Source organism: Empidonax traillii, unplaced genomic scaffold (genome assembly GCF_003031625.1).
Source record: "Empidonax traillii isolate 1590-97213 ecotype Southwest subspecies unplaced genomic scaffold, ASM303162v1 scaffold233:size726426, whole genome shotgun sequence".
NCBI classification, from domain to species: Eukaryota; Metazoa; Chordata; class Aves; order Passeriformes; family Tyrannidae; genus Empidonax; species Empidonax traillii.
The window spans coordinates 284,203-306,015 of NW_020955426.1; the positions used below are offsets into that span (position 1 = coordinate 284,203).

The 21,813-nt window shown below is 37.7% G+C and overlaps 1 long non-coding RNA gene across 1 annotated transcript; it reads right to left on the reverse strand.

Moving 5' to 3' along the window:
* Window positions 1–1,166: 1,166 nt before the first annotated feature.
* Window positions 1,167–15,948, reverse strand: LOC114059573. The gene is made up of 3 exons (XR_003571699.1): window positions 15,869–15,948; window positions 5,584–5,590; window positions 1,167–1,176 (listed from the first exon to the last, which is right to left on the reverse strand). It is a non-coding gene; the product is annotated as an uncharacterized LOC114059573 (long non-coding RNA).
* Between the last annotated feature and the right edge of the window lie 5,865 nt (window positions 15,949–21,813).

Sequence of the window (21,813 nt, forward strand, 5' to 3'; positions counted from 1 at the left end):
AATCCTCCAGCTATTGAAAGTCTAAGAGAAGAAGTATGTGGAAGCTGTTAAGGTGTAACATCAGTCTGAAATTAGAGAGGATTTTTTTTTAAGTTGGAGAGTGGGGTGGTTTTGTTTTGCTTTAGTGCCTTGCAGAATTTGGCCCCTCTGTACTAGATTTCCAAGAGTTCCAGCAGGTAATGTGTGAATATTCCAGGCAAAACTGTCACATCTCGATGCCTGTCAGTTGGAATCTGTTTCCAATGACTGAAGTCTGGAAGAATCAGGATGGAGCTGAACAACCGAGTTCCTCTGGCAACCCCTTGCATGAGTGTGATTTGCTCGTAATAGCACATCCAGGGGCATTCTTAACTTATGGGACACAATTTTTTGGCTTACGTCAGTTATCTGCAAAATGAAAATACATTTTCAGTATTCTTCAGGCCTTTTTCATCCTCTTAAGAAACATAGCTCATCTGTCTTTTGAAATCTCCTTTTGGTACAAGCGGCATGAGTCCCTTCCGTCTTTCACACAGTACGGTAACTTGCAATTGTACATGGTCACTTAGTGAAGTAAAAAGAGTAAAAATTCCAGTTTGATAGTTCTTATACTCCATTTTATCATTATTAAATGATTAATCAACTGTAGGCATGTAAGCTACAGCATCATAATGATACAAAGTTTTAAAAGACTGAAGTTTTAGCATATCATCTGCATGACAGATTTGGCTAAATCATCTGAATATATTTATGTAAATATGATGTGCTCTGCACTGGAAAGAGCTGAATAAATTTATTGGAGCTTCTACTACTTCTTAAATTTATAAAGTAAATTTGTTTCTGTAGTATAATAATAAAAAAAAATTAATTGCCTTGCCTCTCCCCTGTACCCACAATATCATGAAATCAAGTTATTTGCCTGCCTTTGTCCTTAGCTTAATTACAGCCTCTGACACCTTCTTAAAACACTCCTGTTTTCTAGCCTTTCACCTTTCCTTTGCAATCTCTTAATTACTCTTTCAAAAAAGAAGATTAGGTATGACAGTCTTGACCTCCCTTTTTTCTCCCTATTCCTCAAACTCTCTAAAGCTTCTTTACATTTCAGATCACATTCTCCTTTGTGCTATTCTATCCTTTAGTTGGGTATTTTGATATTCACTGTTGGTTTCCCACTTGCTTTCTCTTGCTGCTCTTCCACTACCTTAGTGAAATCCTCCCACCCTTTTTTTCTTTGTTAGATGCAGGATTTTGTTAGGGATTAATATCTCTTTAAGAGACTAACTGAAGACAAAATTTCATTTATTATTTTTATATCAGTCATTCTCATATCAACATCTTCATTGTCATCTCTCCCTTCACCAAATTTGCCTTTATTGTCTCTCTTAAGATATTCTGTATATTCCACCTCCCCTGAAGTATAGTAGATATAAAAGCAAATTCCTCACCCTTTTTCTGAAACCCTGTCAGCTGCTAATTCCCTGCTGGTGTTGTTAAAAAAACTCATTGACAGATTCTGTAACTGTGGAGATCATTTTAGACCCTCCTTCTCTCCTGCTTTGCAAATGAGAAAACATCTCTCTCTGTGTATCAATACCACTATTTTATTGCTTTTGCAAAATGTCTAAGAACTCTCTCTTTCCAAACAGACATTGAAAACCCTCCTATATTCACACAATTTAAACAGTTTGAGTTCTAGTTAAATCTTCCTTGTCATATATGCTTAGGAAGCATATAATTTTTTTTTCTGTAAAACAGGCGATCTCAACATTTTCCCCAACAATTTTTCTTTTTTGGGTGCTGTTGACTCTCATCATTGGTTCTCCGCTCCTCTGTCTGCTTCGGACGTTTGTTCTCCTAATCCTTCCTGAATGTTATCTCATCCCAAATTTTAGGTGAATGGTGAAGGATGAGTAAAGTCGCTGTTTGTCCACAGGAGTGTATTAGGTTTGCCCAAGTAGCTGAGATCCTAGCACCAAGGTCTTGCAGTTTAAGGGTGGATGGTGCAAACATCTGACAAAAGAAAGCAAACACTGGCAGAATAAAATACATTTTGAATATCAGTTTTACAGAGGTGTTATTTTTAAAATCGGATAGTTAACTAAGGGAGCAAATATACTGTAAACATCAGTTTTCTCACTGTTGTAATTCTCAACTGGATAAGGAAATTTCCTCAATTTTATATATTTGATCCCTAGGCATCTGATTTGGCATTATGTGTTACACTGCCAGAACAAGATGTCTAAACCATTCTGCTTGAATGTTTGAGATGTGCATTCTTAACATCTTTAGAAAGAAACATAAAGAAACACTTGCACACTTAAAGGCCTTTCTTGGAAACCAGCCTAACAGCTCAGCTTTTGGAGTTGTGCAACCAGATTGATTCCATTTTCCCCCTTTCTTCTTCTCAGAACTATTTCTTTCCCCATGTTTCTTCCCATTTCAGCTACTTTAAATTGTTTGAAAATAGATGCCTAGATACTGACCACAGAGGGACACAGACATTCAGAGATCCTTTCCAGACTAAAAAGGGGTAGTTAAGTTAGGAAGAAAGATTTGACTGAGAGGCAAAGTAAACTCAACAATTAGTATAGGCTAGACCCCTGTCTTCTGGACAATTAGCTGTCTAGTTAGGTGAATTAGATGAACATCACTCCAAAGCATTACAATTATTTCAACAGGATATTACCTAAAAAAAAAATAACCAAGAAGAAATGCAATTTCATTATTATGGTAATGGTACTATCGTAATGGTACCAACTCTGCTCATATTCTTTGTTTCTCCATGGGGCTAATGAGCTTAGGGGTAGTGCTGCTATGCCTTGTGCCATACACACAATAACTTTCTGACTCTGACAGCAGACTAGACTGGACCAGTACACATGGCACAAGTAATAGTAGATGATTCTCTGTGCTGTTTAACAGGTAGCATTTTAGCTTGGGGCAGTCAGCATTTTCTAGACAACACCTGAAGAGGGTTTGTTCCTTTCAGGCACTGCTGTATCTTGTCTTCAGGAACAGAGAACATGGCTGGATGTCATTTCTTTAATGATGTACCTTTAACTCTGCAACTAGCCTAGCTAGCTCTTCACAACACAACACTCAGTAGTCACACACTTAGTAACCTGGTAAAATTTTACTGCTGGACACTCCTGAACACGTTACTGACTTTGACAATAGATTGATCCCTTTACCACTGAGATTCACAGCCAAAACCAGATTACGGTATTCCTGCACCGGTCTCAAAAGTCATGTACTATAACAGCAGATAGAATCATAGATTCACAGAATTGTTTAGGTTGCAAAAGATTCTAAGATCATTCAGTCCAATCCAGCAAACTGCCAAATCTACTGCAAAACCATGTCCCTAAGTGCCACATTAAAACATCTTTTAAATACCTCCAGGATTGGTGACTCAATCACTTTCCTGGGCATTATATTCCAGAGCTTGACAACCCTTTCAGTGTTGAAATGTTTCCTAATATGGAAATGAAATATCAACTCTTTGATGGCTGCAGCCACACTATCAGCTCATAGGTTTAGGATGGAGATTCTGGAAATGGTATAAGCAGTTTCCCTGAGACCCTGAGGTTCCTAATGAAAACTTTAATGGAAATTGGATCTGAAAATTTTCACAGGCCAAGGTATAAATCCTGTCATGGCTCACTAGGAAAGTACAGGCAGAAGTTTGATCAAATCATCATTATGTGATCTCACATTTCGGCCCTTGCTGTCATTAGAAGATAAGGAATTCTGTATCTAATTATCACTTTGTTTATTTGTGAGGGAATATGTTTCAGGAAGATGATTTTGTTATGAGACTGCACAGCAGAGAAGGAAGTAGTGATAAAAAGAAATTATATTCCTAGGAAACCAGGGGAGAACTACAGGTTTCTCTTGCTTAGGACTGAGGCAAAAAGGCAAAACTGATCCCCAATCTCTCTCCAAGTGTCACAGTCTAACCTGCTAAGGAGTTTTAAGAAGTCTCATTAACTCAGTGTTCCTGCATCTAATAAATTTTCTTGAAAATAGCTTAGCTTGTTTTGCTAAACCAAACATGAATAACCTCCAATTGAGTAGTTTGGAAGGTAATTCTAACTGTCTTTATTTATATTTGTATAGATTGGCTTCATGGCAGGATCTCTTACAATAAAATGCAGCATAATAACTATCTACTAATGATACTTTGGCTTGAAATATCGCCAGGAAGTTTAAATTGGTATCCACCTATTTTTAGCAGAAATAGCTGCAAACAGTTCACAAAATAAGCCCCAGCTGTAATAACAAGAAAAAACTGACATAAAGCAAATGCTCACCATGGGTGAATTTCCACCTACTCTTCACAAATAGAATGAGATCATAAACAGTGGGAGGCTGTCCTGTCTCTAATTTTAATTGTTTTATTTTTCAGTTCACAGCCTGATTAGATTGAGAATGGTAGGCAGGTATAATTTAATTTTAGCACTGACCCCCTACAGGATGGATTACAAAAGTGATGAGCCCTAGTATGAATAGACTGTTTACTGGTTCATGTGCATGCAAAAATCTTGTTACACAATTTATCTTCTGCAAATTCATTTTGCAGTTTGAAGTGAAGTTCACTATGTACTCTAACAGAAACCAAGCACTATTATCAGCATACACATATCCTTCATGGATTTAACAAAGTGATCCAATGAAATTTTCCCTTACATACTCTGTGATATATTTATATAATTGGCATCACCTTATGAGCAGATCATTGACATATTTTATGAATTGGCAGGGAATATAAAACATGGAGAACCGTAACCATTCCATAGTCAAAACTGAAATGTGACTTCCATTTTAAATCTGATACAGAAATTCCATTCAATTTTTTAATCAAAGGCTTACCTACCTGAAAACAGTCACCTGGGATTTTTTCTACTATAATTCAAAAATTTTTACTTAAATATTTGTAAAGATGATGCAATTAAACCAGTTCCTTGTTTTAACTTACAAGTAGGAAGGAAAACAAGCAGCTTCTTTTTGAGATGCAGAGTTTACCACAGTTTCAAGCCTTCAGATAGTTTTTTCTTTGACAGTTCAACAGTGTCATGTCAATGCTTTTACTGGATTCTCATCAACCATGATACAATATTAGCTGTTCTGTTCCACTCAATACCATCATCATCTGGTACCCTCCAAGGGACACTTCTTAAATAGGAAATTTATTGATAGGTAAGGGATCAGTGAAGAACATGAACCCTACAGAGGTAATAAAAGAAGAAATTTGGAACATCATTAGACTAACAGCCCTTTGCAGGTCCTTAACAGTTTACGCTCCTCCTATGTGTGTAAATGATTTTCACATTCAAAAACAGGATAAAACTATACTGAGCATAATATCTAATGGGACATTTTTTCATTTCCCTCCACTTTTTACCTGCTGAGATCTGGACTTGAGCACATGAATGATTGCACATCTGCCATCCATACAAAATCTATCTGTAGAGAATGACTGAAATATTGCTTAGAATTGCTTTGGAATTAGAATTATTTGAATTAGAATTAATTACAAATCCCCAAGGCACCTTAGTAGAATTCAAAAAGGTAATTAAGTATGTAATATTTTCATAACAGAACAACTTATCTGCATGTGCTCAAAAGTGAAGATTTCAGGAAGTGAAGACCCCAAAATATGCCCAAAACTCTCCATGTGCATGCATCACAGCATGACATATTGTGCATGTGAACTGGAAATAATCTCAGATGGTGCCAGGGATCTGCAGTGCTAACATACACTACAGTTTTACTAATCTGCCAGTGTCTCAAAGCTTTGGCAGAGCTGTTGCACAGCGCACAGATACATAGAGAAAAACTGCTCTGGAATAAGCATAGGCTGTTTTATTTTCTACATTTACAAGTCACTAAAAAGAGTTTTCTTTCCTTTAGACCACAAATTTTATTAACTTGCTCACATACCACTGTGTGACTTCAAGCAGTTCTTGGGTCTGAATTTTCTTCCACTGTTGTTTGCTCTTATATGCCTTGGTTTTGCATTTGTACAATAAACAATCTGGTTCTCACCTCACATATTGTTTGGCAGAGAGAAATGAGAGTGATTTTATGCAGTAGCAAAGTGAACTTCTGTAAACATTTGGTTTCCTCTGAGATATTTCCATATCCCAAATACAGAGCTATCAGAGCTGTGTTAAAGATGGAATGCATGGCATAAGAGGTGAAATGTAAAGATGAGGTTGACAGTATGTTTGAACTAGTACCTTTGGGGAAATAAGGTTCAACACTATAAATTAAAGATAGATTCAGGCTATGTTTTGAAACTCCTTGGAGACATGCCTTCAACAAAGAAAAGGAGGAAGGGCTGTATGAAAGCCTTGGAGGGAACAAGGCTGTGAAAAACTGAAAGTTATAAAAAAAACCAACTGAGGGCTAAAATAAACATATTAGGTAAAGTAGTTTAGATTCCTTTATACCCAACCCCTCAAAATTTCTCCCCTGTTAGGTAGATGTGTCCCTAAGGGTTTTCCTCAGATGCTGAAGAACTGAAGATGCTGAAGACGGTGGCTGCATCAGGTTTGTACCTTGTGGTTATATATTACTTTGGATTTGGCTTACATTCATAGCGATTTCAACTCATCCTTCCTCTCTCAGTGTATTTTGTTAGCACTAAGGTCTTGGTCTCCTGGTCATCTAGAAAGCCTTTGAGGAGCATGAGCATCCCTATCCAGGATTTCCTCTGGGTGTTGAGAAGAAGGATGGACATAGTAAGATTGCTGTGATTCTCATGGGACTCTTCACCTGCAGTCTGGGCTCAGCTGCTGCCCAGTCCTGGCTGCTCAGTTGTGCTCAGACAGTATGGACACAGCCGACAAGAGGAGAGCAGCAGCAGACAGATGGAAGATTTCAGCTGAGCAGAAAGGGACTTAACTGAGAATCTCAGAAGCTGTGACAACTCTGGAGAAGACTGAGCTTTGCAGTATTGTCTGTGTGCTGCTACAGGATGGTTACCCTCACAGGTGTCATTAAGCATGCACAACCCTACTGGGGCAACACCATACTAGGGTCTTCTGGGGTGAGTCTTACACACACATATCAAGCCAGGACTAGTTCTGGGGTTCAAGGAGAGGACAGCGAGTTACCAAACCAGGTGGCAGGCTTTCTGGGGCTCAGCTGAACCATGGAAGGAAAGAACCTGGCAGCACTGTTAGTGGTACCAGTGTTCAGAGTGGCTTACATCTTGTTGCAAAAATGTTCCTTCTGTCCCAGGAAAGAGGAGAAACTCTACTGTAGAGGGGAAAACTACTAAAATAGGACATTATAGCAGCCTGTCCTCCAGTCATCAGTCTACACACAGCTTCTGGTTTTGAGAGTCTATAAATATGTAAAAAATAGCCTTTGAACCTGAGAAAACAGCATCCTGCCTGTTTTGTGGGGCAAAAGTTTAATCAAAATGATTAAGAATCTCAGGTAGTGAAAAATGCTTTGTAGTCTTCTTGCCTAAATGCAAGATTAAGATCCTTGCTTGCCCTAGTACTGCTAAAGGATACCTCCTTCAGGATTTTATTTATCCTATTCATCGGGACTGTTTTTCTAATGAGTTTTACAAAACTGTTTGAAAACATTAATTTCCTCTTGTTCAGATGCTGCTACTAGAGATCTTCTTTCCCTGCCATAACAAAGCTGCCAGAGAATCTGCCAGATCAAGCCCTTGCTTTTTCTTCTAAAGACTTGCTTTGTTCAAAATGAATTGCATGATGGACAATCTCAGCACATCTGTGCTCTTTTAAATGCTGCAATATGCTGTTAAAGAGATACATTCTTTCTGCTGCCACAGCCACATTTAATAAGGCCATGGGAGACATTTGGAAATAGGCAGTAATGTTTATTCCTCGGCTTTTTTGAGGAGGAAGCAAAGTGCACCTAAAGCACTGCTGATTAATTCCAACAGATACCATTTTCCATGAAGGTACCCTGCACCCAGTGGGCATCCTAATAATAGCAGCAAGAGATTCAGCCAAAAGGAAAGGGAAAAATTCAATCCATACAGCAGTTGAACAGGTTTCCACATTTAATTTTACATATATCATTTGTAGTTGTTCAGAAATAATATTTTACAGAGTACATCAGTACACACTCCATGTGTTGCATTATATCAGGTTTTTGACTGTAAATAGTCTATGCCTGTTTCATCCTAGATGCAAAGCATTAGATTTTCAAAAGAGGAGTTGATTTTAAGTGTGTTCATTCTGCTGGGGAAGATTTTATAAAGCCATGCTGAACTACTTGCAAACATGAACGAGGTTTCCTGTATTTGGAACGTGGCAGGCAAAGTCTGAAACATATTTTTCTGCAAGTAATAGCTTTGAAAGAAAAGTATATGGGCTTTCTGTTTTGATATCCCTTTGTCCAACTGCTGAAGAGATCTTCAACCTCTGTGACACACTGGTAAGAGGGAGGTGACGTGCATCAGTGTCGGCATGAGGCAGGGGGCCTTGAGCTCCAGATTTCTAATCCTGTCTCTGAGAGAAATCAAACAAAATTAAAAACATCTCTGGGCTAGATAGTGCATAGCGTCGCTGTTTTGGCTCAGAAGTAGCGCTGAGGTGTGCAGCCCAGCAGGAGCTCCTGGAGGCAATGTGCTGTCATTCAAACCAGCACTAATGCTCTTGAACTCTGGTGAGCAGCCTGACCATGGGGCTCTAAGGACAGTATGAGTCCCTCCCTCAGCAACAACACTGCAGCTTTGGAGAGGGAGCAGCATGTGTTTGTCTCCAAAACATTGCCCTATGCACAGTCCTTTCAGTACTTTTTATGTTCCCTTTTCCTTTTCTCATCTCCTGCCTTTGTTTTCCACTGACCCACAGTCGCCTACACCCACGCACAGGCTTACAACAGCGCTTCCACTGCCCTGGAGTTTCAGCTTATGGCTCAGAGCTTCTGCCATCATTGAAAAGCACAAAGTACATCTGAGGATTTGGACTGAAAAGGAGGAATCAAGCTAGTCTCTCCCTTGATCTATGGTTGGTTTAGTGCCTAGCTGGTACCCTTGGGTATATGAAAGTGGTCTACAGGCAAACAGCCTTAACTAACTTGCAGCAGATGCCAACAGCAGCGGGGGCAGCTGGACATTTCCAGTGCATGATGAGACCTTGGATGCCACTCAACAAGAACTTTACCTCCCAGATGTATGCCACTGGAGGAGCTCCATCAGCTTGGGTGATTCTTCTGTGTGTGGCTGCAGTACTGGCAGGCTCTGAAGCAGTGTTTGCTGCCCTTTTCATGTTTATAATGCATTAGATTGAGAAGCTCTAGGACCCAGTTCTAAGATGCAAGAACATTATGCTTAGGTGATATGTTTAATTCATGTATGCTTGCAAATATGACAGGCAGGTTTCATTGTCAAAAGGACAATGGAGTTGTGCTCTGGTTTCTAATTGGAAAGCAATAACCTGAAATTCTCATATATGTTGCATATTTACCTTCAAATTTCAAAGGCTAAGGGTGCTTCCTTCTACTTACAAAGTTTTAATTGGCCACTACTTACACAGAAATCAGGGTATGTAAACAGATATTTGCAAGAATGGGTTCAGCTCTTTACTCATTTTAGTTGAGTTGCTATGCAAAGTAAATAAATCTAATCACTCTAAATATAGAAAGTGTGATGTGGTAAAGTGCAGGAGGGAATAAAAAATATTTTGGAATATATTTCCCCTATGCTTAGAGAGTAATGAACACATGCCCAAACTCGAAACTCTGCTCTAAAAAAACCCCTCAAAACAAAACCAAAACAAAACCCAAACAACAAAAAAACAACTGTCAGATTAAAACCATTCAGTTTGGGATAAAACTTAAATACCTGCATTTTCATATTTCTAACGCTGACTGTAAGAACAAAGGCTGCATTTTTCTGCCTTTATTTTTCTTGTATCTGAATGCAAGTTTTGGCAAGATTTATTGCTGAGCATTTCTCATAGTGAGCAAAATTATCAGAATTTGACCTACTGAAACTAATTCTAATCTAAATGGAGTCAGGTCTTCACAACATTTCTAGAACAAACATGCAAAACTTAACAGAGCTGATTTGTTCACGAGATAGAGATAGGAATGCAGAGAGTATTAGACTGAAACTTTGAAAACTGCCTGTTAATCACTAGTGTTGATCTAGAATCAGTGAGCCAGAAAATGATTCTTCATAGTCCTTTTTGTTTACTTCTGTATTTTCCACATACATACAGTTATTTACATTAATCTGAATTATAGAGCTGTGTGAATGGCTCTAATAAAAATCATTTCCCCCCTGTTCAGAAATGCTGGCTTTCATTCTCCTGAATTTGAATAATAGTGTTCATTGTAATGCACTCTTTAGCCCTCTAAGTGGCTAGTAAAAATTAATCTTCAACAGCAAAGAGAAGTACTGAGGTGATTCTTCTGCTCTGAGATCAAATTACTCAGATTTTAGTCTTTATAAAAAAGAATAGAATATGCTACATCCTGTTTACCAGGTATTTTAGGAGCAATCAGCATGAAAGCATGGAAATTTAGTCATCAAAAAATATGAAGGCATGCTGTGAAAAACCAGGGGGACTTTTAATTCATAGCATTAATTTATAAAGATTTGGTGTTTGCTTTTTTTTTCTTGGTGGGGGTGGGTGTTGTTTGTTTTTTTTTTTTTCTTGTTTTTGTTGTTGTTTTTAATTATTATCCTTTTGTTTTATCTCAGTAATAGAGTAAACTTGAATATGAAATAATTGCTCTCAGGCATTTCCCTACTGCAATTGTTAATATAGCCTATTATCTGGGGGGCTTTCAGATATTCTCTTAAAGAATTTGAAGGTTACCTTTATCTCTATGACCTATACTGGTTGCACCACGGTTGGTTGTGCAGAATTTCTTGTCTCACACCACACCACTGAATCTGAATGAGCAAATCTTAGCTGATCAGTATGGGAAGGCAGAAAGGAAGTCCATAAATGACAGAAGGGAGGAAAAAAGGCTGCAATGGAGCTCTGTAACTGACAAAATGTAGTTTTTCTTTTTTTTTAACAGCTGCTTGTATGGGAGGACACAGGACAAAAATAACCATTACTTAAGTCCCTCTGTGAATTTGTATATGAGAGAGAAAGAATTCAGCTAGAAATCATCCTTACTGTTTTCACCTGTTTTTTTTTAGCTTTGTTCTGCTTGAATAACAATACCCTTTCTTACTGATAGAATGATTTTTAGGAATGAAGAAAATAAACCAGATTTAGAGGTACATAAAATGACACACATACTGCCAAAATATCCTGCCCTGTCTGCTATAGTATGACCACTGAGTTGTTAGCTGTGCTCTCTATCTTATGTATAAATACCAATCTACCTGTCTGATTTCTCACTAACAGTATGTGACTACGAATTTCCAGTTATTCTATTTTCAACAATATTTTTTTCAGTTCCATAAAACCTTTCTCCTTCTTATTTCTTTTGGAAAAATAAGGGGGAGAAACTCTGTATGAATTTTCTCAATTTTGCTAAAAAACTCTGTCTTTTCTGCAATCACTGATACAGTTATTGTGAAGTGTTTTGTAGTTATAATGGACTTATTCCAGAAGCCTTGCAGTGGTGGTCCAATCCCTAATCCCTGCTCTAAATTGTTTCCTTTGGTGTCACATCACAAAATTAATCTTTCCATTTGCTTTGCAGAACCATTTAACAGTGTGTGAATCCATATAAAGAGCCATGAGGCAAAGTTTTTGATAAAAGTTAGCTGCAACCAAACCAGCCTGCATGTCTTATTTGTGAATAAGAAAATAAATTTTTCAGTAATGGCAGGTTTGACCGCAACTTTTAGTTTTTCTCCTGCCTTTCTGCTAGAATATGTAGCCCATTCAATAGTTTCCTTTTATTTTGAATATATTTTGCTGTGTAATCAGGTGGCTGTGGGATATGACCCAAAAACTGGTCATTCTGGTCACTTATTTATTCCAGTGATTTGAAATAGTGTTATGGTAACAATGCCTCACATGCAGAAAAGCAATGCCGGCAACAAGATTTCTGCTGAGGATCTGAGAGTGGATTTAAATGGTGTGTGGCAGTGGTCATAAAAGTACTCCAGATAGTAGACCAGTCTTTGGGAAAAGGTTCATATGATAAATAGAGAACCCCTTACTAGCCCTTTGAGTCTGATCCTACTATAATGGTAATATTAATGATGAAATTTGTTGGTTTCACACAGCCACTCAATGGACTGTATGAAATTAGTAGAGATGGTATTTGTTGAATTCTTGCTCTGTGTGAACCTGTCTTCAAACTAATACTGCAGTAAGGCAGAATGACTGAAAATACTGTCAGTAGGAGAATCTGAGGGAGTGCTGGAAGTGCACGATTCTGAGAAAGTTAGACTAAAAGAGATGGACTAGACTATAATTTGAATAAGATGCTGTAAAAAGTCTTAAATTCTGGAAAGTTTCTGACCCGATTGTCCCAGTAGTTCTTTATATAAACTAATCTAGTATTAGCTAGCTTGACTTGAAAGAAGAAAAGGAGAAAATAAATTGTAGTTAAATTTAATATTTGAAGTGTGAATCATCTTATCTAGCTTTCAGGATGTGATTCACTCCAGAGCTGGTCACCTGGACTCAGTTGCCCATTTTATATCTGTATATCAGTCAGATGTTTAAAGTCCCACTGCAGTCAGCATTGGACATATACCACTAACAAAACTTCATTTTTGGGCTTATCCCAAGCCCAAAAATCTCCTCTCTCATGCTTAGGTCTAATCCTGATCCTTCTTTTCCTCCCTAGGAATTATAGATTCCTCCCTAGGAAATATAGATTGTTGGTGCTAAATCCAGAGCATACCAAATTTTTGAAATGTTGGATTCTGTTTAGCTCTGGCAAAGTGCAAGTGCAAGATTATTGCAATCAAGATGCATTTTTTTTTCTCAGTTAGCCCAGTTCAGGAAGTCTTTATTTAGCTCTCTATGGAAGAAATGACATGACATGAAGAATGAAATAGTTTTTGAAAATAATTAAAAATTATGATGACATTTGCAAAATTGATTGTTCCTGTAGCAAAACCAAAGGACACAATATTTTTTGCATAATGCTAACCAAATGTCAACATTTCCCTGCTTGTGGGGGACCATGCTGAGGGAAGTCATATAGACGTGGTGTAGATTCACACTTAAGCTGACACTCTTGGTTACCTGCAGCCAGTTATCCTCACGGTTGAGTTGTTACAACGCTGGGGTGCATCATGTTAGTTTACAAGCTTCTCACTGCACTAAATGGAGCTAGCCACTGATCACAAGATGCAATTGTCCTCCTGTGACAGAATAACTCAGGATGAATTTAATCATCATTGCAGTCAGATGGGTGCACATGTTGTAACACCAAGAAAATACTTAAACATCTGCTTTATATAAAGCAACAGGGTTCATCTCATCCGCTGCATTTATTAATTTCTTCAGCAGAAGTCCCAGGAGCATGGGAATGCAGTATGGATCCAACCTTTTCTTCTCTTTTTCCTTTTCTCTTCCCTTCTGTCTTTTTTTTTTTTTTTTTTTTTTTTTTTTTTTTTTTTTTTTTTTTTTTTTTTTTTTTTTTTTTTTTTTTTTTTTTTTTTTTTTTTTTTTTTTTTTTTTTTTTTTTTTTTTTTTTTTTTTTTTTTTTTTTTTTTTTTTTTTTGGTGTGTTTGTTTTTTTTTTTTTGTCTCAAGATATAGTCACCTAATTTGGTAATTACAGCAGTTGAGGTAAGCAGTAATCCAGAAACAACCTGGATCAGCTCATTTTCTGGAAGAAAACTAAATGTGGTTTTAAGAGCATGACTTGGGGAGTATGGAGGTGGAGAGTGTTTATAAAAACACATCTGAGTTATTTTTAATGACTTGATTTTTGTATCATAGTTGGGTTATATTTCTAAATTGTTCTCTACAAATATTGGTAGCAATATGTTTTAAAATTCTGAAGTTTTCCTAATCAATTCCAAAACTAGCTCTCCTCTACCTTATAACGAAATCTACTATTACGAGAATAATTAGAATTTGAAGCAATACTACAACATGGAGATTAGAAATACTTGAAGTAAGTTGGAGGAAAACTTCATATGAATTTCTTGATTCATACCAAAACCTGTTTGATCTAATTTAGCATTAAGCATCCTTCACTAGTAGAATTCTTAAGCCAGGGGGAAATTTCAGCCCCACAGATTATCTGCATGGAAAAGAACATATCAATTCTTAGAGCCTAGTTCTTTCCCTTATAGATGCTAAAGCACCTGTGAGATATTGTCTGAAAAGTGTTATATTATTTTCTATTTAGAAATGAATTTACGTAGTTAAATCCTTGTCTGTTGAGATGAAAATGAACTCCTTGGGGCATACATCTGATGCCAGCAGGAATGACTAATTTGGAACTTGAAGCCTTTACTTCCTCCCCAGAGGATGTGGGAGATATATAAAAGTGCTTTAAAAATTATCCTTCACATTTGCATCCAGAGGAAAATACAGCAGCTCCAGTTTATTTGATTTGTTCATTAATTGCTCAGCTAATACTTGGAAAAAAGTACAACAAGAACAAAATGTAACCAGGCAACTTAACAGGTGGCATTGTGAAAAATTTCGAGCTACTAGGAGAGGGAACGTAACACAGAAATTGTATTGCCTATTAATCCAAAATAAACATGAAAGAAAAATCAATTCATATTTAGCTCTGTAATCTTTAGCAGTGTTAACCCCTAGCATATGGGAAAGAATATGAAAATGTGTGCCTGTGTGAAACTGGAATGGACAAAGAATTTTATGACATTTTATATGTCATAAAATGCATTTGATCCAATAGGGGTTTATAGCTAACAAATTTCAGAAAAATATTTTGTCCAGTCTTGCTGCTCAGACCCAGGTGTGGGTTCAGAAGTGTGGCAATCCTACCCAGACCTGTAGGGTGGATTACTAATTGGTGATCACCAGAGAATCTACTTAATTTAAAACAGTAAGTTTTCTTCAAGAAACATAGTGTCTAAGTTTTCAAGTCCTGCCATCTGCTACTCGATTGTTTCTGCAATAGCATTTCTATTTAACTTGCAACTGCATGTATAAATTTAAAAGCCTGATTTGGGATCACAATTAGTTGGTTCAAAGATCATTTACATAAAGCTACATCACAAAAGTTTGTGAGTTGTTACCTGAATGAAAACAAACAAACAAACAAACACCAAAACAACAAATCAAAAAATTCCAAACTTTTCTGAGATTACCTTTTTTGTTGTTGAAGAAGAGAACTATCAGATTGCTCATACTGTCACAGTCCATTGGCATCCTGGCTCCACTGGCATTGATTTACATTAACTTGAATCCACCTACCTCTGTATTACTTAGAAAGGGATTTCTTCACCTGTAAACATTATAGAAAGTTGTAAAAACGGCACATATAAAACTTCTCATTTAGAATACCTCTACACACTGGTAGATGTGTCAAAGTAAGTTGTGACTCTATGTACTTGTCATATGCAACAACCTGACTGTTTCCCAGCTTTCTAGGCATTGGTCATGGCATGTGGGCTGTACTTGATGAGCTAATTGCAGGTCTCCATATTTTTTTAAGTTTTTTTGCTTTACCCTAGTTGTGATACCAGTCCACACTGTCCTGGACCTATAAAAAAACAATTTCTATTTTAATTCCTTTTTATATATTTAATTAAAGGTGGAGGTTTTCTTTGTTTGTTTCTTTTGGGTGGTTGGTTTTTACTACTACAATGAACGTGTCTTTCAATTCAGAGAAGTATCCACAACATGTACAGTTATCCAACTCTGTCAGGGAGACAAGGGACAGACTGAAAATAAAGACAGCCCGTGTAGAGGAAAAATTAGTTTCAGTACCAGAAATGTGTTGTAACTGATTTGTATAGTATGGAATAATGCAAATACATCAGGGCTTCAGCTGTCTGTCTGCAATTGTTGGGAAGATTTTATTATTGTCTTGTGATGAATAGCTCTTCTCTCACTCTTTCTCTCAGGAAGACCAGAATCTGGACATTTCTATAGAGAGACAGTGATCATCTCTACTACAAGAAAGCAGGAGACATCTTTCAGTTTAAAAGTTTGATTACCAGCTTCACATCAAATATTTTGTCAAATTTCTAGTTAGGAAGAAAATTTATCCTAGTTCCGGGTAGAGCTTGGGACATTTTTACTCTCTTTTGTAGGGTGGACTGTGGTCTTCATTCATCATCTGGATATTATCATCTATCACATTCTCTATTACAGGAAGGGTCTATAACATTAGTGGCACATATAGTGTTCATTCTTTCTCCCTATAGCATTCACTAGATTCAAAGCCTTTGATCCCTTGTACTCAAAGTCCTTAGCTGTAGTGGTTTGGATGTTCAGTGGATTATGTTATGAAAACAGATTGGAGCTGTGATGTTTGCCATCCTGTGTTTCTACTTTCTGAAAAGTCAGAAGAACTTGATATGTTATACTGAGGATTAGAGTTGTCTGACTAAATGACTGTATCTACAGTGAAGATACTTAAAAGAGAAATACTGAACTTCTTTTATAGTCAGGGAAGAAAACTAGTAATTCCTTGTTGCTTACTGTATGAAGCAACTCAGTCCACACTAGACACCTGAAACTGCTCAAATGAATTATCCTCTATGAGTGTCTCCTATCTGTAAAGGAAACACAGGACGACAAGCTGAGATGTAGACATACAGAATGCTCAAATGTAGCCTCTTAGTACCACTGACAGGTTTTATTATCCAGAATTTCCACATAGGCTGTAAATTTGTCACAGATGGCAGATCCATATCTTTCTGATGGAAGCTAAAGGGCAGAAAGGATACTTTCTGGAACGTAAAGCAGCACAAAAAAGCCCCGTTTAGATGATGAAATTGTACATTTAGTGTGCTCCTTCTGAATTTTGCTTTTATTTTCTCCTTTCCTTTCAGCTGCAGCTGCCTGGTTAAAAAATAAAACTATTGTGTCTGTTCTTCTGGAGTGTCAGTGTTACTATTTCCTAGGAAAGAACTGGTTTTACTACCTAGAATCCAACTTTTTGTTTCATTTAGGTTATTGATGTGTTAGAAACCATGGTCACATAGGAATTAAGGCTTCTCCCCCAAAAATTGTGGCAGGATCAATAGCTCTACTGAAATACATCTATAACAAAGCACACAGCTATAACAAAGCACACAGCATGGGCAACAAACAGGACAAAAGGGAAGCCACTATGAAGCAGGAAAACTATGATATAATTGCAATCACAGAAAACTAGCCCGATGATTCACACAATTGGAGTGCTACAACAGATGGCTGTAAATTCTTCAGAAGGGATAGGCAAGGAATGAGAGTCAGTGGGAAAGCCCTATATGTTAGTGAGTGTTTTGGCTGTCTAGAGTTTGATGGTGGTGTTGATAATAGGGTTGAGTTTTATGTGTCGGAATCAGAGGTAACACCAACGAGGCAGATATCCTGGTGAGGGTCTGTTATAGACTGCCCAATGAGGATGAAGAGGTAGATAAAATATTCTACATTTTGGGGGCTTCAACTTACTAGACATCTTCTGGAAATACATCATTGAGGAAACAATCTGAGAGATTTGTGGAGTGGGTGGAGGAAACTTCCTGAAACGACTGGTGAAGAAGCCAACTAGAGGTGGTGTCTCACTGTTCCTGTTGTTTGTGAGAAGGACTGGTGGGAGATATGATGGTTGGAAGCTGTATTGGGTCTCTGGGTGAGATGGAATTCATTTCCCCATATCAACCTTCACAGTGCTGTGCTTTGCATTGGTAGATAGAAGGGTACTGGTAACACACCATTGTTTTGGCTACTGCTGAGCAGTGCTGGTTCTCAACCTTCTCCCGGCCCCATCAAGGGGCTGAAGGAGGGCAAGATTCTGGGAGGGAACACAACTAGGTTGGCTGACCCAAACTAACTGAAGGGATATTCCACACCATATGATGTCAGCTCAGATAAAGGAGCTAAGGAAAAGAGGAGGAAGGGGGGCATTTGTTATTTACAATGTTTGTCTTCCAGAACAACTGTCACGTGTGCTGAAGCCCTGCGTCCTGGGAAGTGGCCAGATGTCACTTGCTCATGGGAAGTAGAGAATAAGCCTTTTTTTTCTTTTACTTGTGCATGTGTGCAAACTTTTCCTTTTGCTTCAGTAAACTGCCCTATCTGAACCTAAAAGTTGGTTTCCGTCTTATTTTCTCTTCCCTGTCCAGCGGGGAAGGGGAGTGATAGAGTAGTGTGGTGACCACCTGGTATCCAGCCAAAGTCAATCCAACACAGAAGTCATCTTGGGTGCAGCGATCATGAAATTGCGGAGTGTTTGTTTCTTGAAGAAGTAAGGAGTGGGCCAGCAGAACTGCCATCTTGGAGTTCTGGAGGGCAGATTTTGGCATATTTAGGACACTGGTTGAGAAAGTCCCTTGGGAGGCAGTCCTGAAGGGCAAATGAGTCCATGAAGGCTGGACATTCTTCAGGAGGGGTGTCTTAAAAGGACAGGACCAGGCTGTCCCCAGGTGCTGAAAAAGGAGTTGTCAGGGAATAAGACCAGCTTGATTAAAGAGAGAGCATTGTCTGGAACTAAGAAAAGAAAGGAGAATTTATGACCTGTGAAAGAAGGTGCAGGCCTCTCAGGAGGACTAAAAGGATGTTGTGAGGTTATGCAGAGAGTACCCAAGGGTACTGAGGGAGCTGGTGGCAGAGCTCACCAAGGCACTGTCCATCGTTTGCCAGCAGTCCTGGTTAAGCAGAGTGATCCCAGTTGACTGGAGGCTAGTAAATGTGAAACCCACCTACAGGGAGGACTGGAAAGAGGATCCAAGGAACTACAGGGCTGTTAGCCTGACCTCAGTGCTGGGGAAGGTTATGGAGCAGATAATCTTGAATGTCTTGCTGCAGCATGTACAGGACAGGCTTCTTTGCAAGTTCATTCTGTTTATCAGGATTTTGAGAGTTGAAGTGTAAGGAAACACCTATGCTAACCTATATAACTTGAATCTGGACCTACAAGTCTGATCAAATTACTCAATATTTCCCTTATTAGAGAGCAATAAAAACTCCTAGACAACGATTAATTATATCCTAAATAATGTGTATAAACCAGATGAGTCACCTTCTAACAATGTTTATTTCTATCTGTTGACTAAGAAGGATGCTTAAAGGTATTCCTAGAACTTCAATACATAACCGTTAGAAGCCTAAAGCTGCTTGGGATGAACCACTAAAATACATCGACTGGGTTATTCTTGGAGTTACTGCTTTTCAGTTGACTCTTCAAAGGGTTTAGACAATTAGCTTTACAGAGATACTTAATGTCTGGGTGACCAAATTTAGTAAACTGAATCATATTCAAAATGAAGCTGAGATTTTAAATACATGTGACCTTTACTACACGTAGAAAAAGAAAGGAGAAAAAAAGTGAATTAAACATGTCCCATAATGTTCCATATTGTCCAATCAGAATTCATGTCATGTTCCTATAATAAAAATATAAATGCCTAAAACATAATAATACAATCAATGTACATTTTACTTGAAGTGGGAAGTTTCCCCTGCCCAGTATCCTGTATAGAGCATTGATCAAAACCAGATCATCATTAAAAGTACTGAAATAATGCATCCCTTGTATCAGGGTTTACAGGCCTATGACACCTTTAATAGTGGGTGCTTGGCATCAAGACAAAAGAGATCAGTATTACTTACGCCTTACAGGAACTGTGTAACATATATTAACTTCAGCAATTCAGCAAAAGAGGTCTGAACATTTTTTTTCATTACAAAGGAATTAAAACTTCATTCATGAATTCATGAATTATAGCTTGTTGTAATGCATCTAATGTATTTTAACTTGTGTTCAATGAACAACTTAAAAAGATAGAGCTTACATATTTAAATGACAATCTGCTGCTGTATCTGCCATCTTTCCAGCTACCACCAGGGTTTCAAGAAAGTGTTGCTGGTTTTCTTTTTCTCTTTCTTTTCTTTCCTCTTTCTTTCCTTCTTTTCTTCTCTTTGGAGGTTGGGGGAGGGGAATCTGCCACAATAAACTAGAAAAATCCATTCTGTCAAATTGCATGCCCTGCTGCTTCATCACCATTATTATACTGAGGTTTTACATTAAAGTACCCTGGATTTTAAATTGAAAGTCAAATATAATTTGCCACTAGAAGCATGAAGTGAGTGACTAGAAAAGCTGATAGGTAGGCGCAGCATGACAAATTGGTATCTATCTAATAATGAGCCTTACAAGGTCATGGATCACTACGAAACTCTAAATTTTATGTAAGTAGAACTGGACTACATTGTGTCAATTGTTGTTTCAGGGGAAAGGGCAATATATTTTAGATTGGCCCATACATTTTCAGAGCTAAAGCTAGACAGCTACAATAAGTCCCTTTTTGATAGAAAAGCAAACTAGGGAAAGCAACAGAGAAAGGAAGTGGGAGAAATTTTGGAGTTCCATGCACCCATTTGCAGGATAAATTATAGACAAATAAACTGTTTCAGAGTGTAGTTTTAGGCTCTAGAGAGGAAAAAGCCCACAGATTTATAAAGTATTTGAAAAAATCTTTAAACAAGTGGTCATTTCCTGGGATTTTAAGGGTAAATAGTGAAATCGATTTTGTGTCAACAAAAAGAGGAGAGGACCACCCTTGTTCTTACGCAAGAAGTAATCTTATTGTTAGACCATTACAATATTTGAAATATTCAAATCATTTCTCAGCAAATATTAAACAATAGACCCCTAGTGAAATTGATAAAGGTATAACTATTTATACCACAAAATAGATGATTTGGCAACATCATTCCTTAGTGATATATCCATAGAATTTGTGCAGCTGGCAAATGTTGTCATTTGAGACTTACACTCAGCTGAGATCATTTACTAGGAGTTGCTCTTCTAAGACACAAAGACCTTTATCAGTTTGTCTTATGACATTATTTTTATGTGCCTTTATGAGACACTGTGTAGGATTCATGTACCATAACTCTGACATCTAAAATGTAGTTAATCTTCTAAATTCTTTTGCATCACTGTAGTGAAATAGATGAATATCATCTTTTGGAGATGTTGAATTCTAGGCAGAGATTATTTTATTACAATATAGGCCTCTGGGACAGATCGCATTGTCTGCTAGAGTCTAGAAGGGCTTCTGGCAATAAGGGAAGCTTAGAGTGGAAATTTGGGCTTCATAACCTGTCCTTTAGATGTCTGAAGCTGGATTACATGGTTCCCAGAATATCTGCCTCTCTTCTCATCTGTCTCACCTAACAGAAAAACTGAAAACAGTGAGGACTGGAAAATCATTGCAGAAATAAATATATATTTGTGAAGGACAAGGGCTGGAAGGTGCACAGTGGGGGCAAGAAGTGTAACACTGGGGAGAGATATGTTTTAAGAACCTGTGGAGCTGATGGGTAACTGCTGTTCTGACACAAAGTGGAGAATGAAATTCAGCAGAAATAACCCAAAATGCTCACAAGCATCATTCAGCCAGACTGGAAACCACAATACATTTGTACAGAGAACATTAAATTTCACTGGGAGATTACTGTGATTTAATGTTCCTCTGTTGTCTTAGAAATGGGATGGTAGCAGCACTACCAAAGTAATAAATAGTGTTGTCTCCCTGTAAAGGTGCTGTGTATTGAAAATCAAAATGCACAAGTTGTGACCGTGTTAACAGTTCTAACTATGGAGTTTGGCTTTATAAAGTATCTTGTTTAATCTATTTCCATGTTGGAGGTCTCTTGTTTAATCTCTGCTATGTCAGGTAAAAGGGAGGAAACTGCAACAGCAGTGGCTGTGAACAAACAGCCCATGGTATTCAAAACGATTACAATTTTATTTCCTGGGCAAT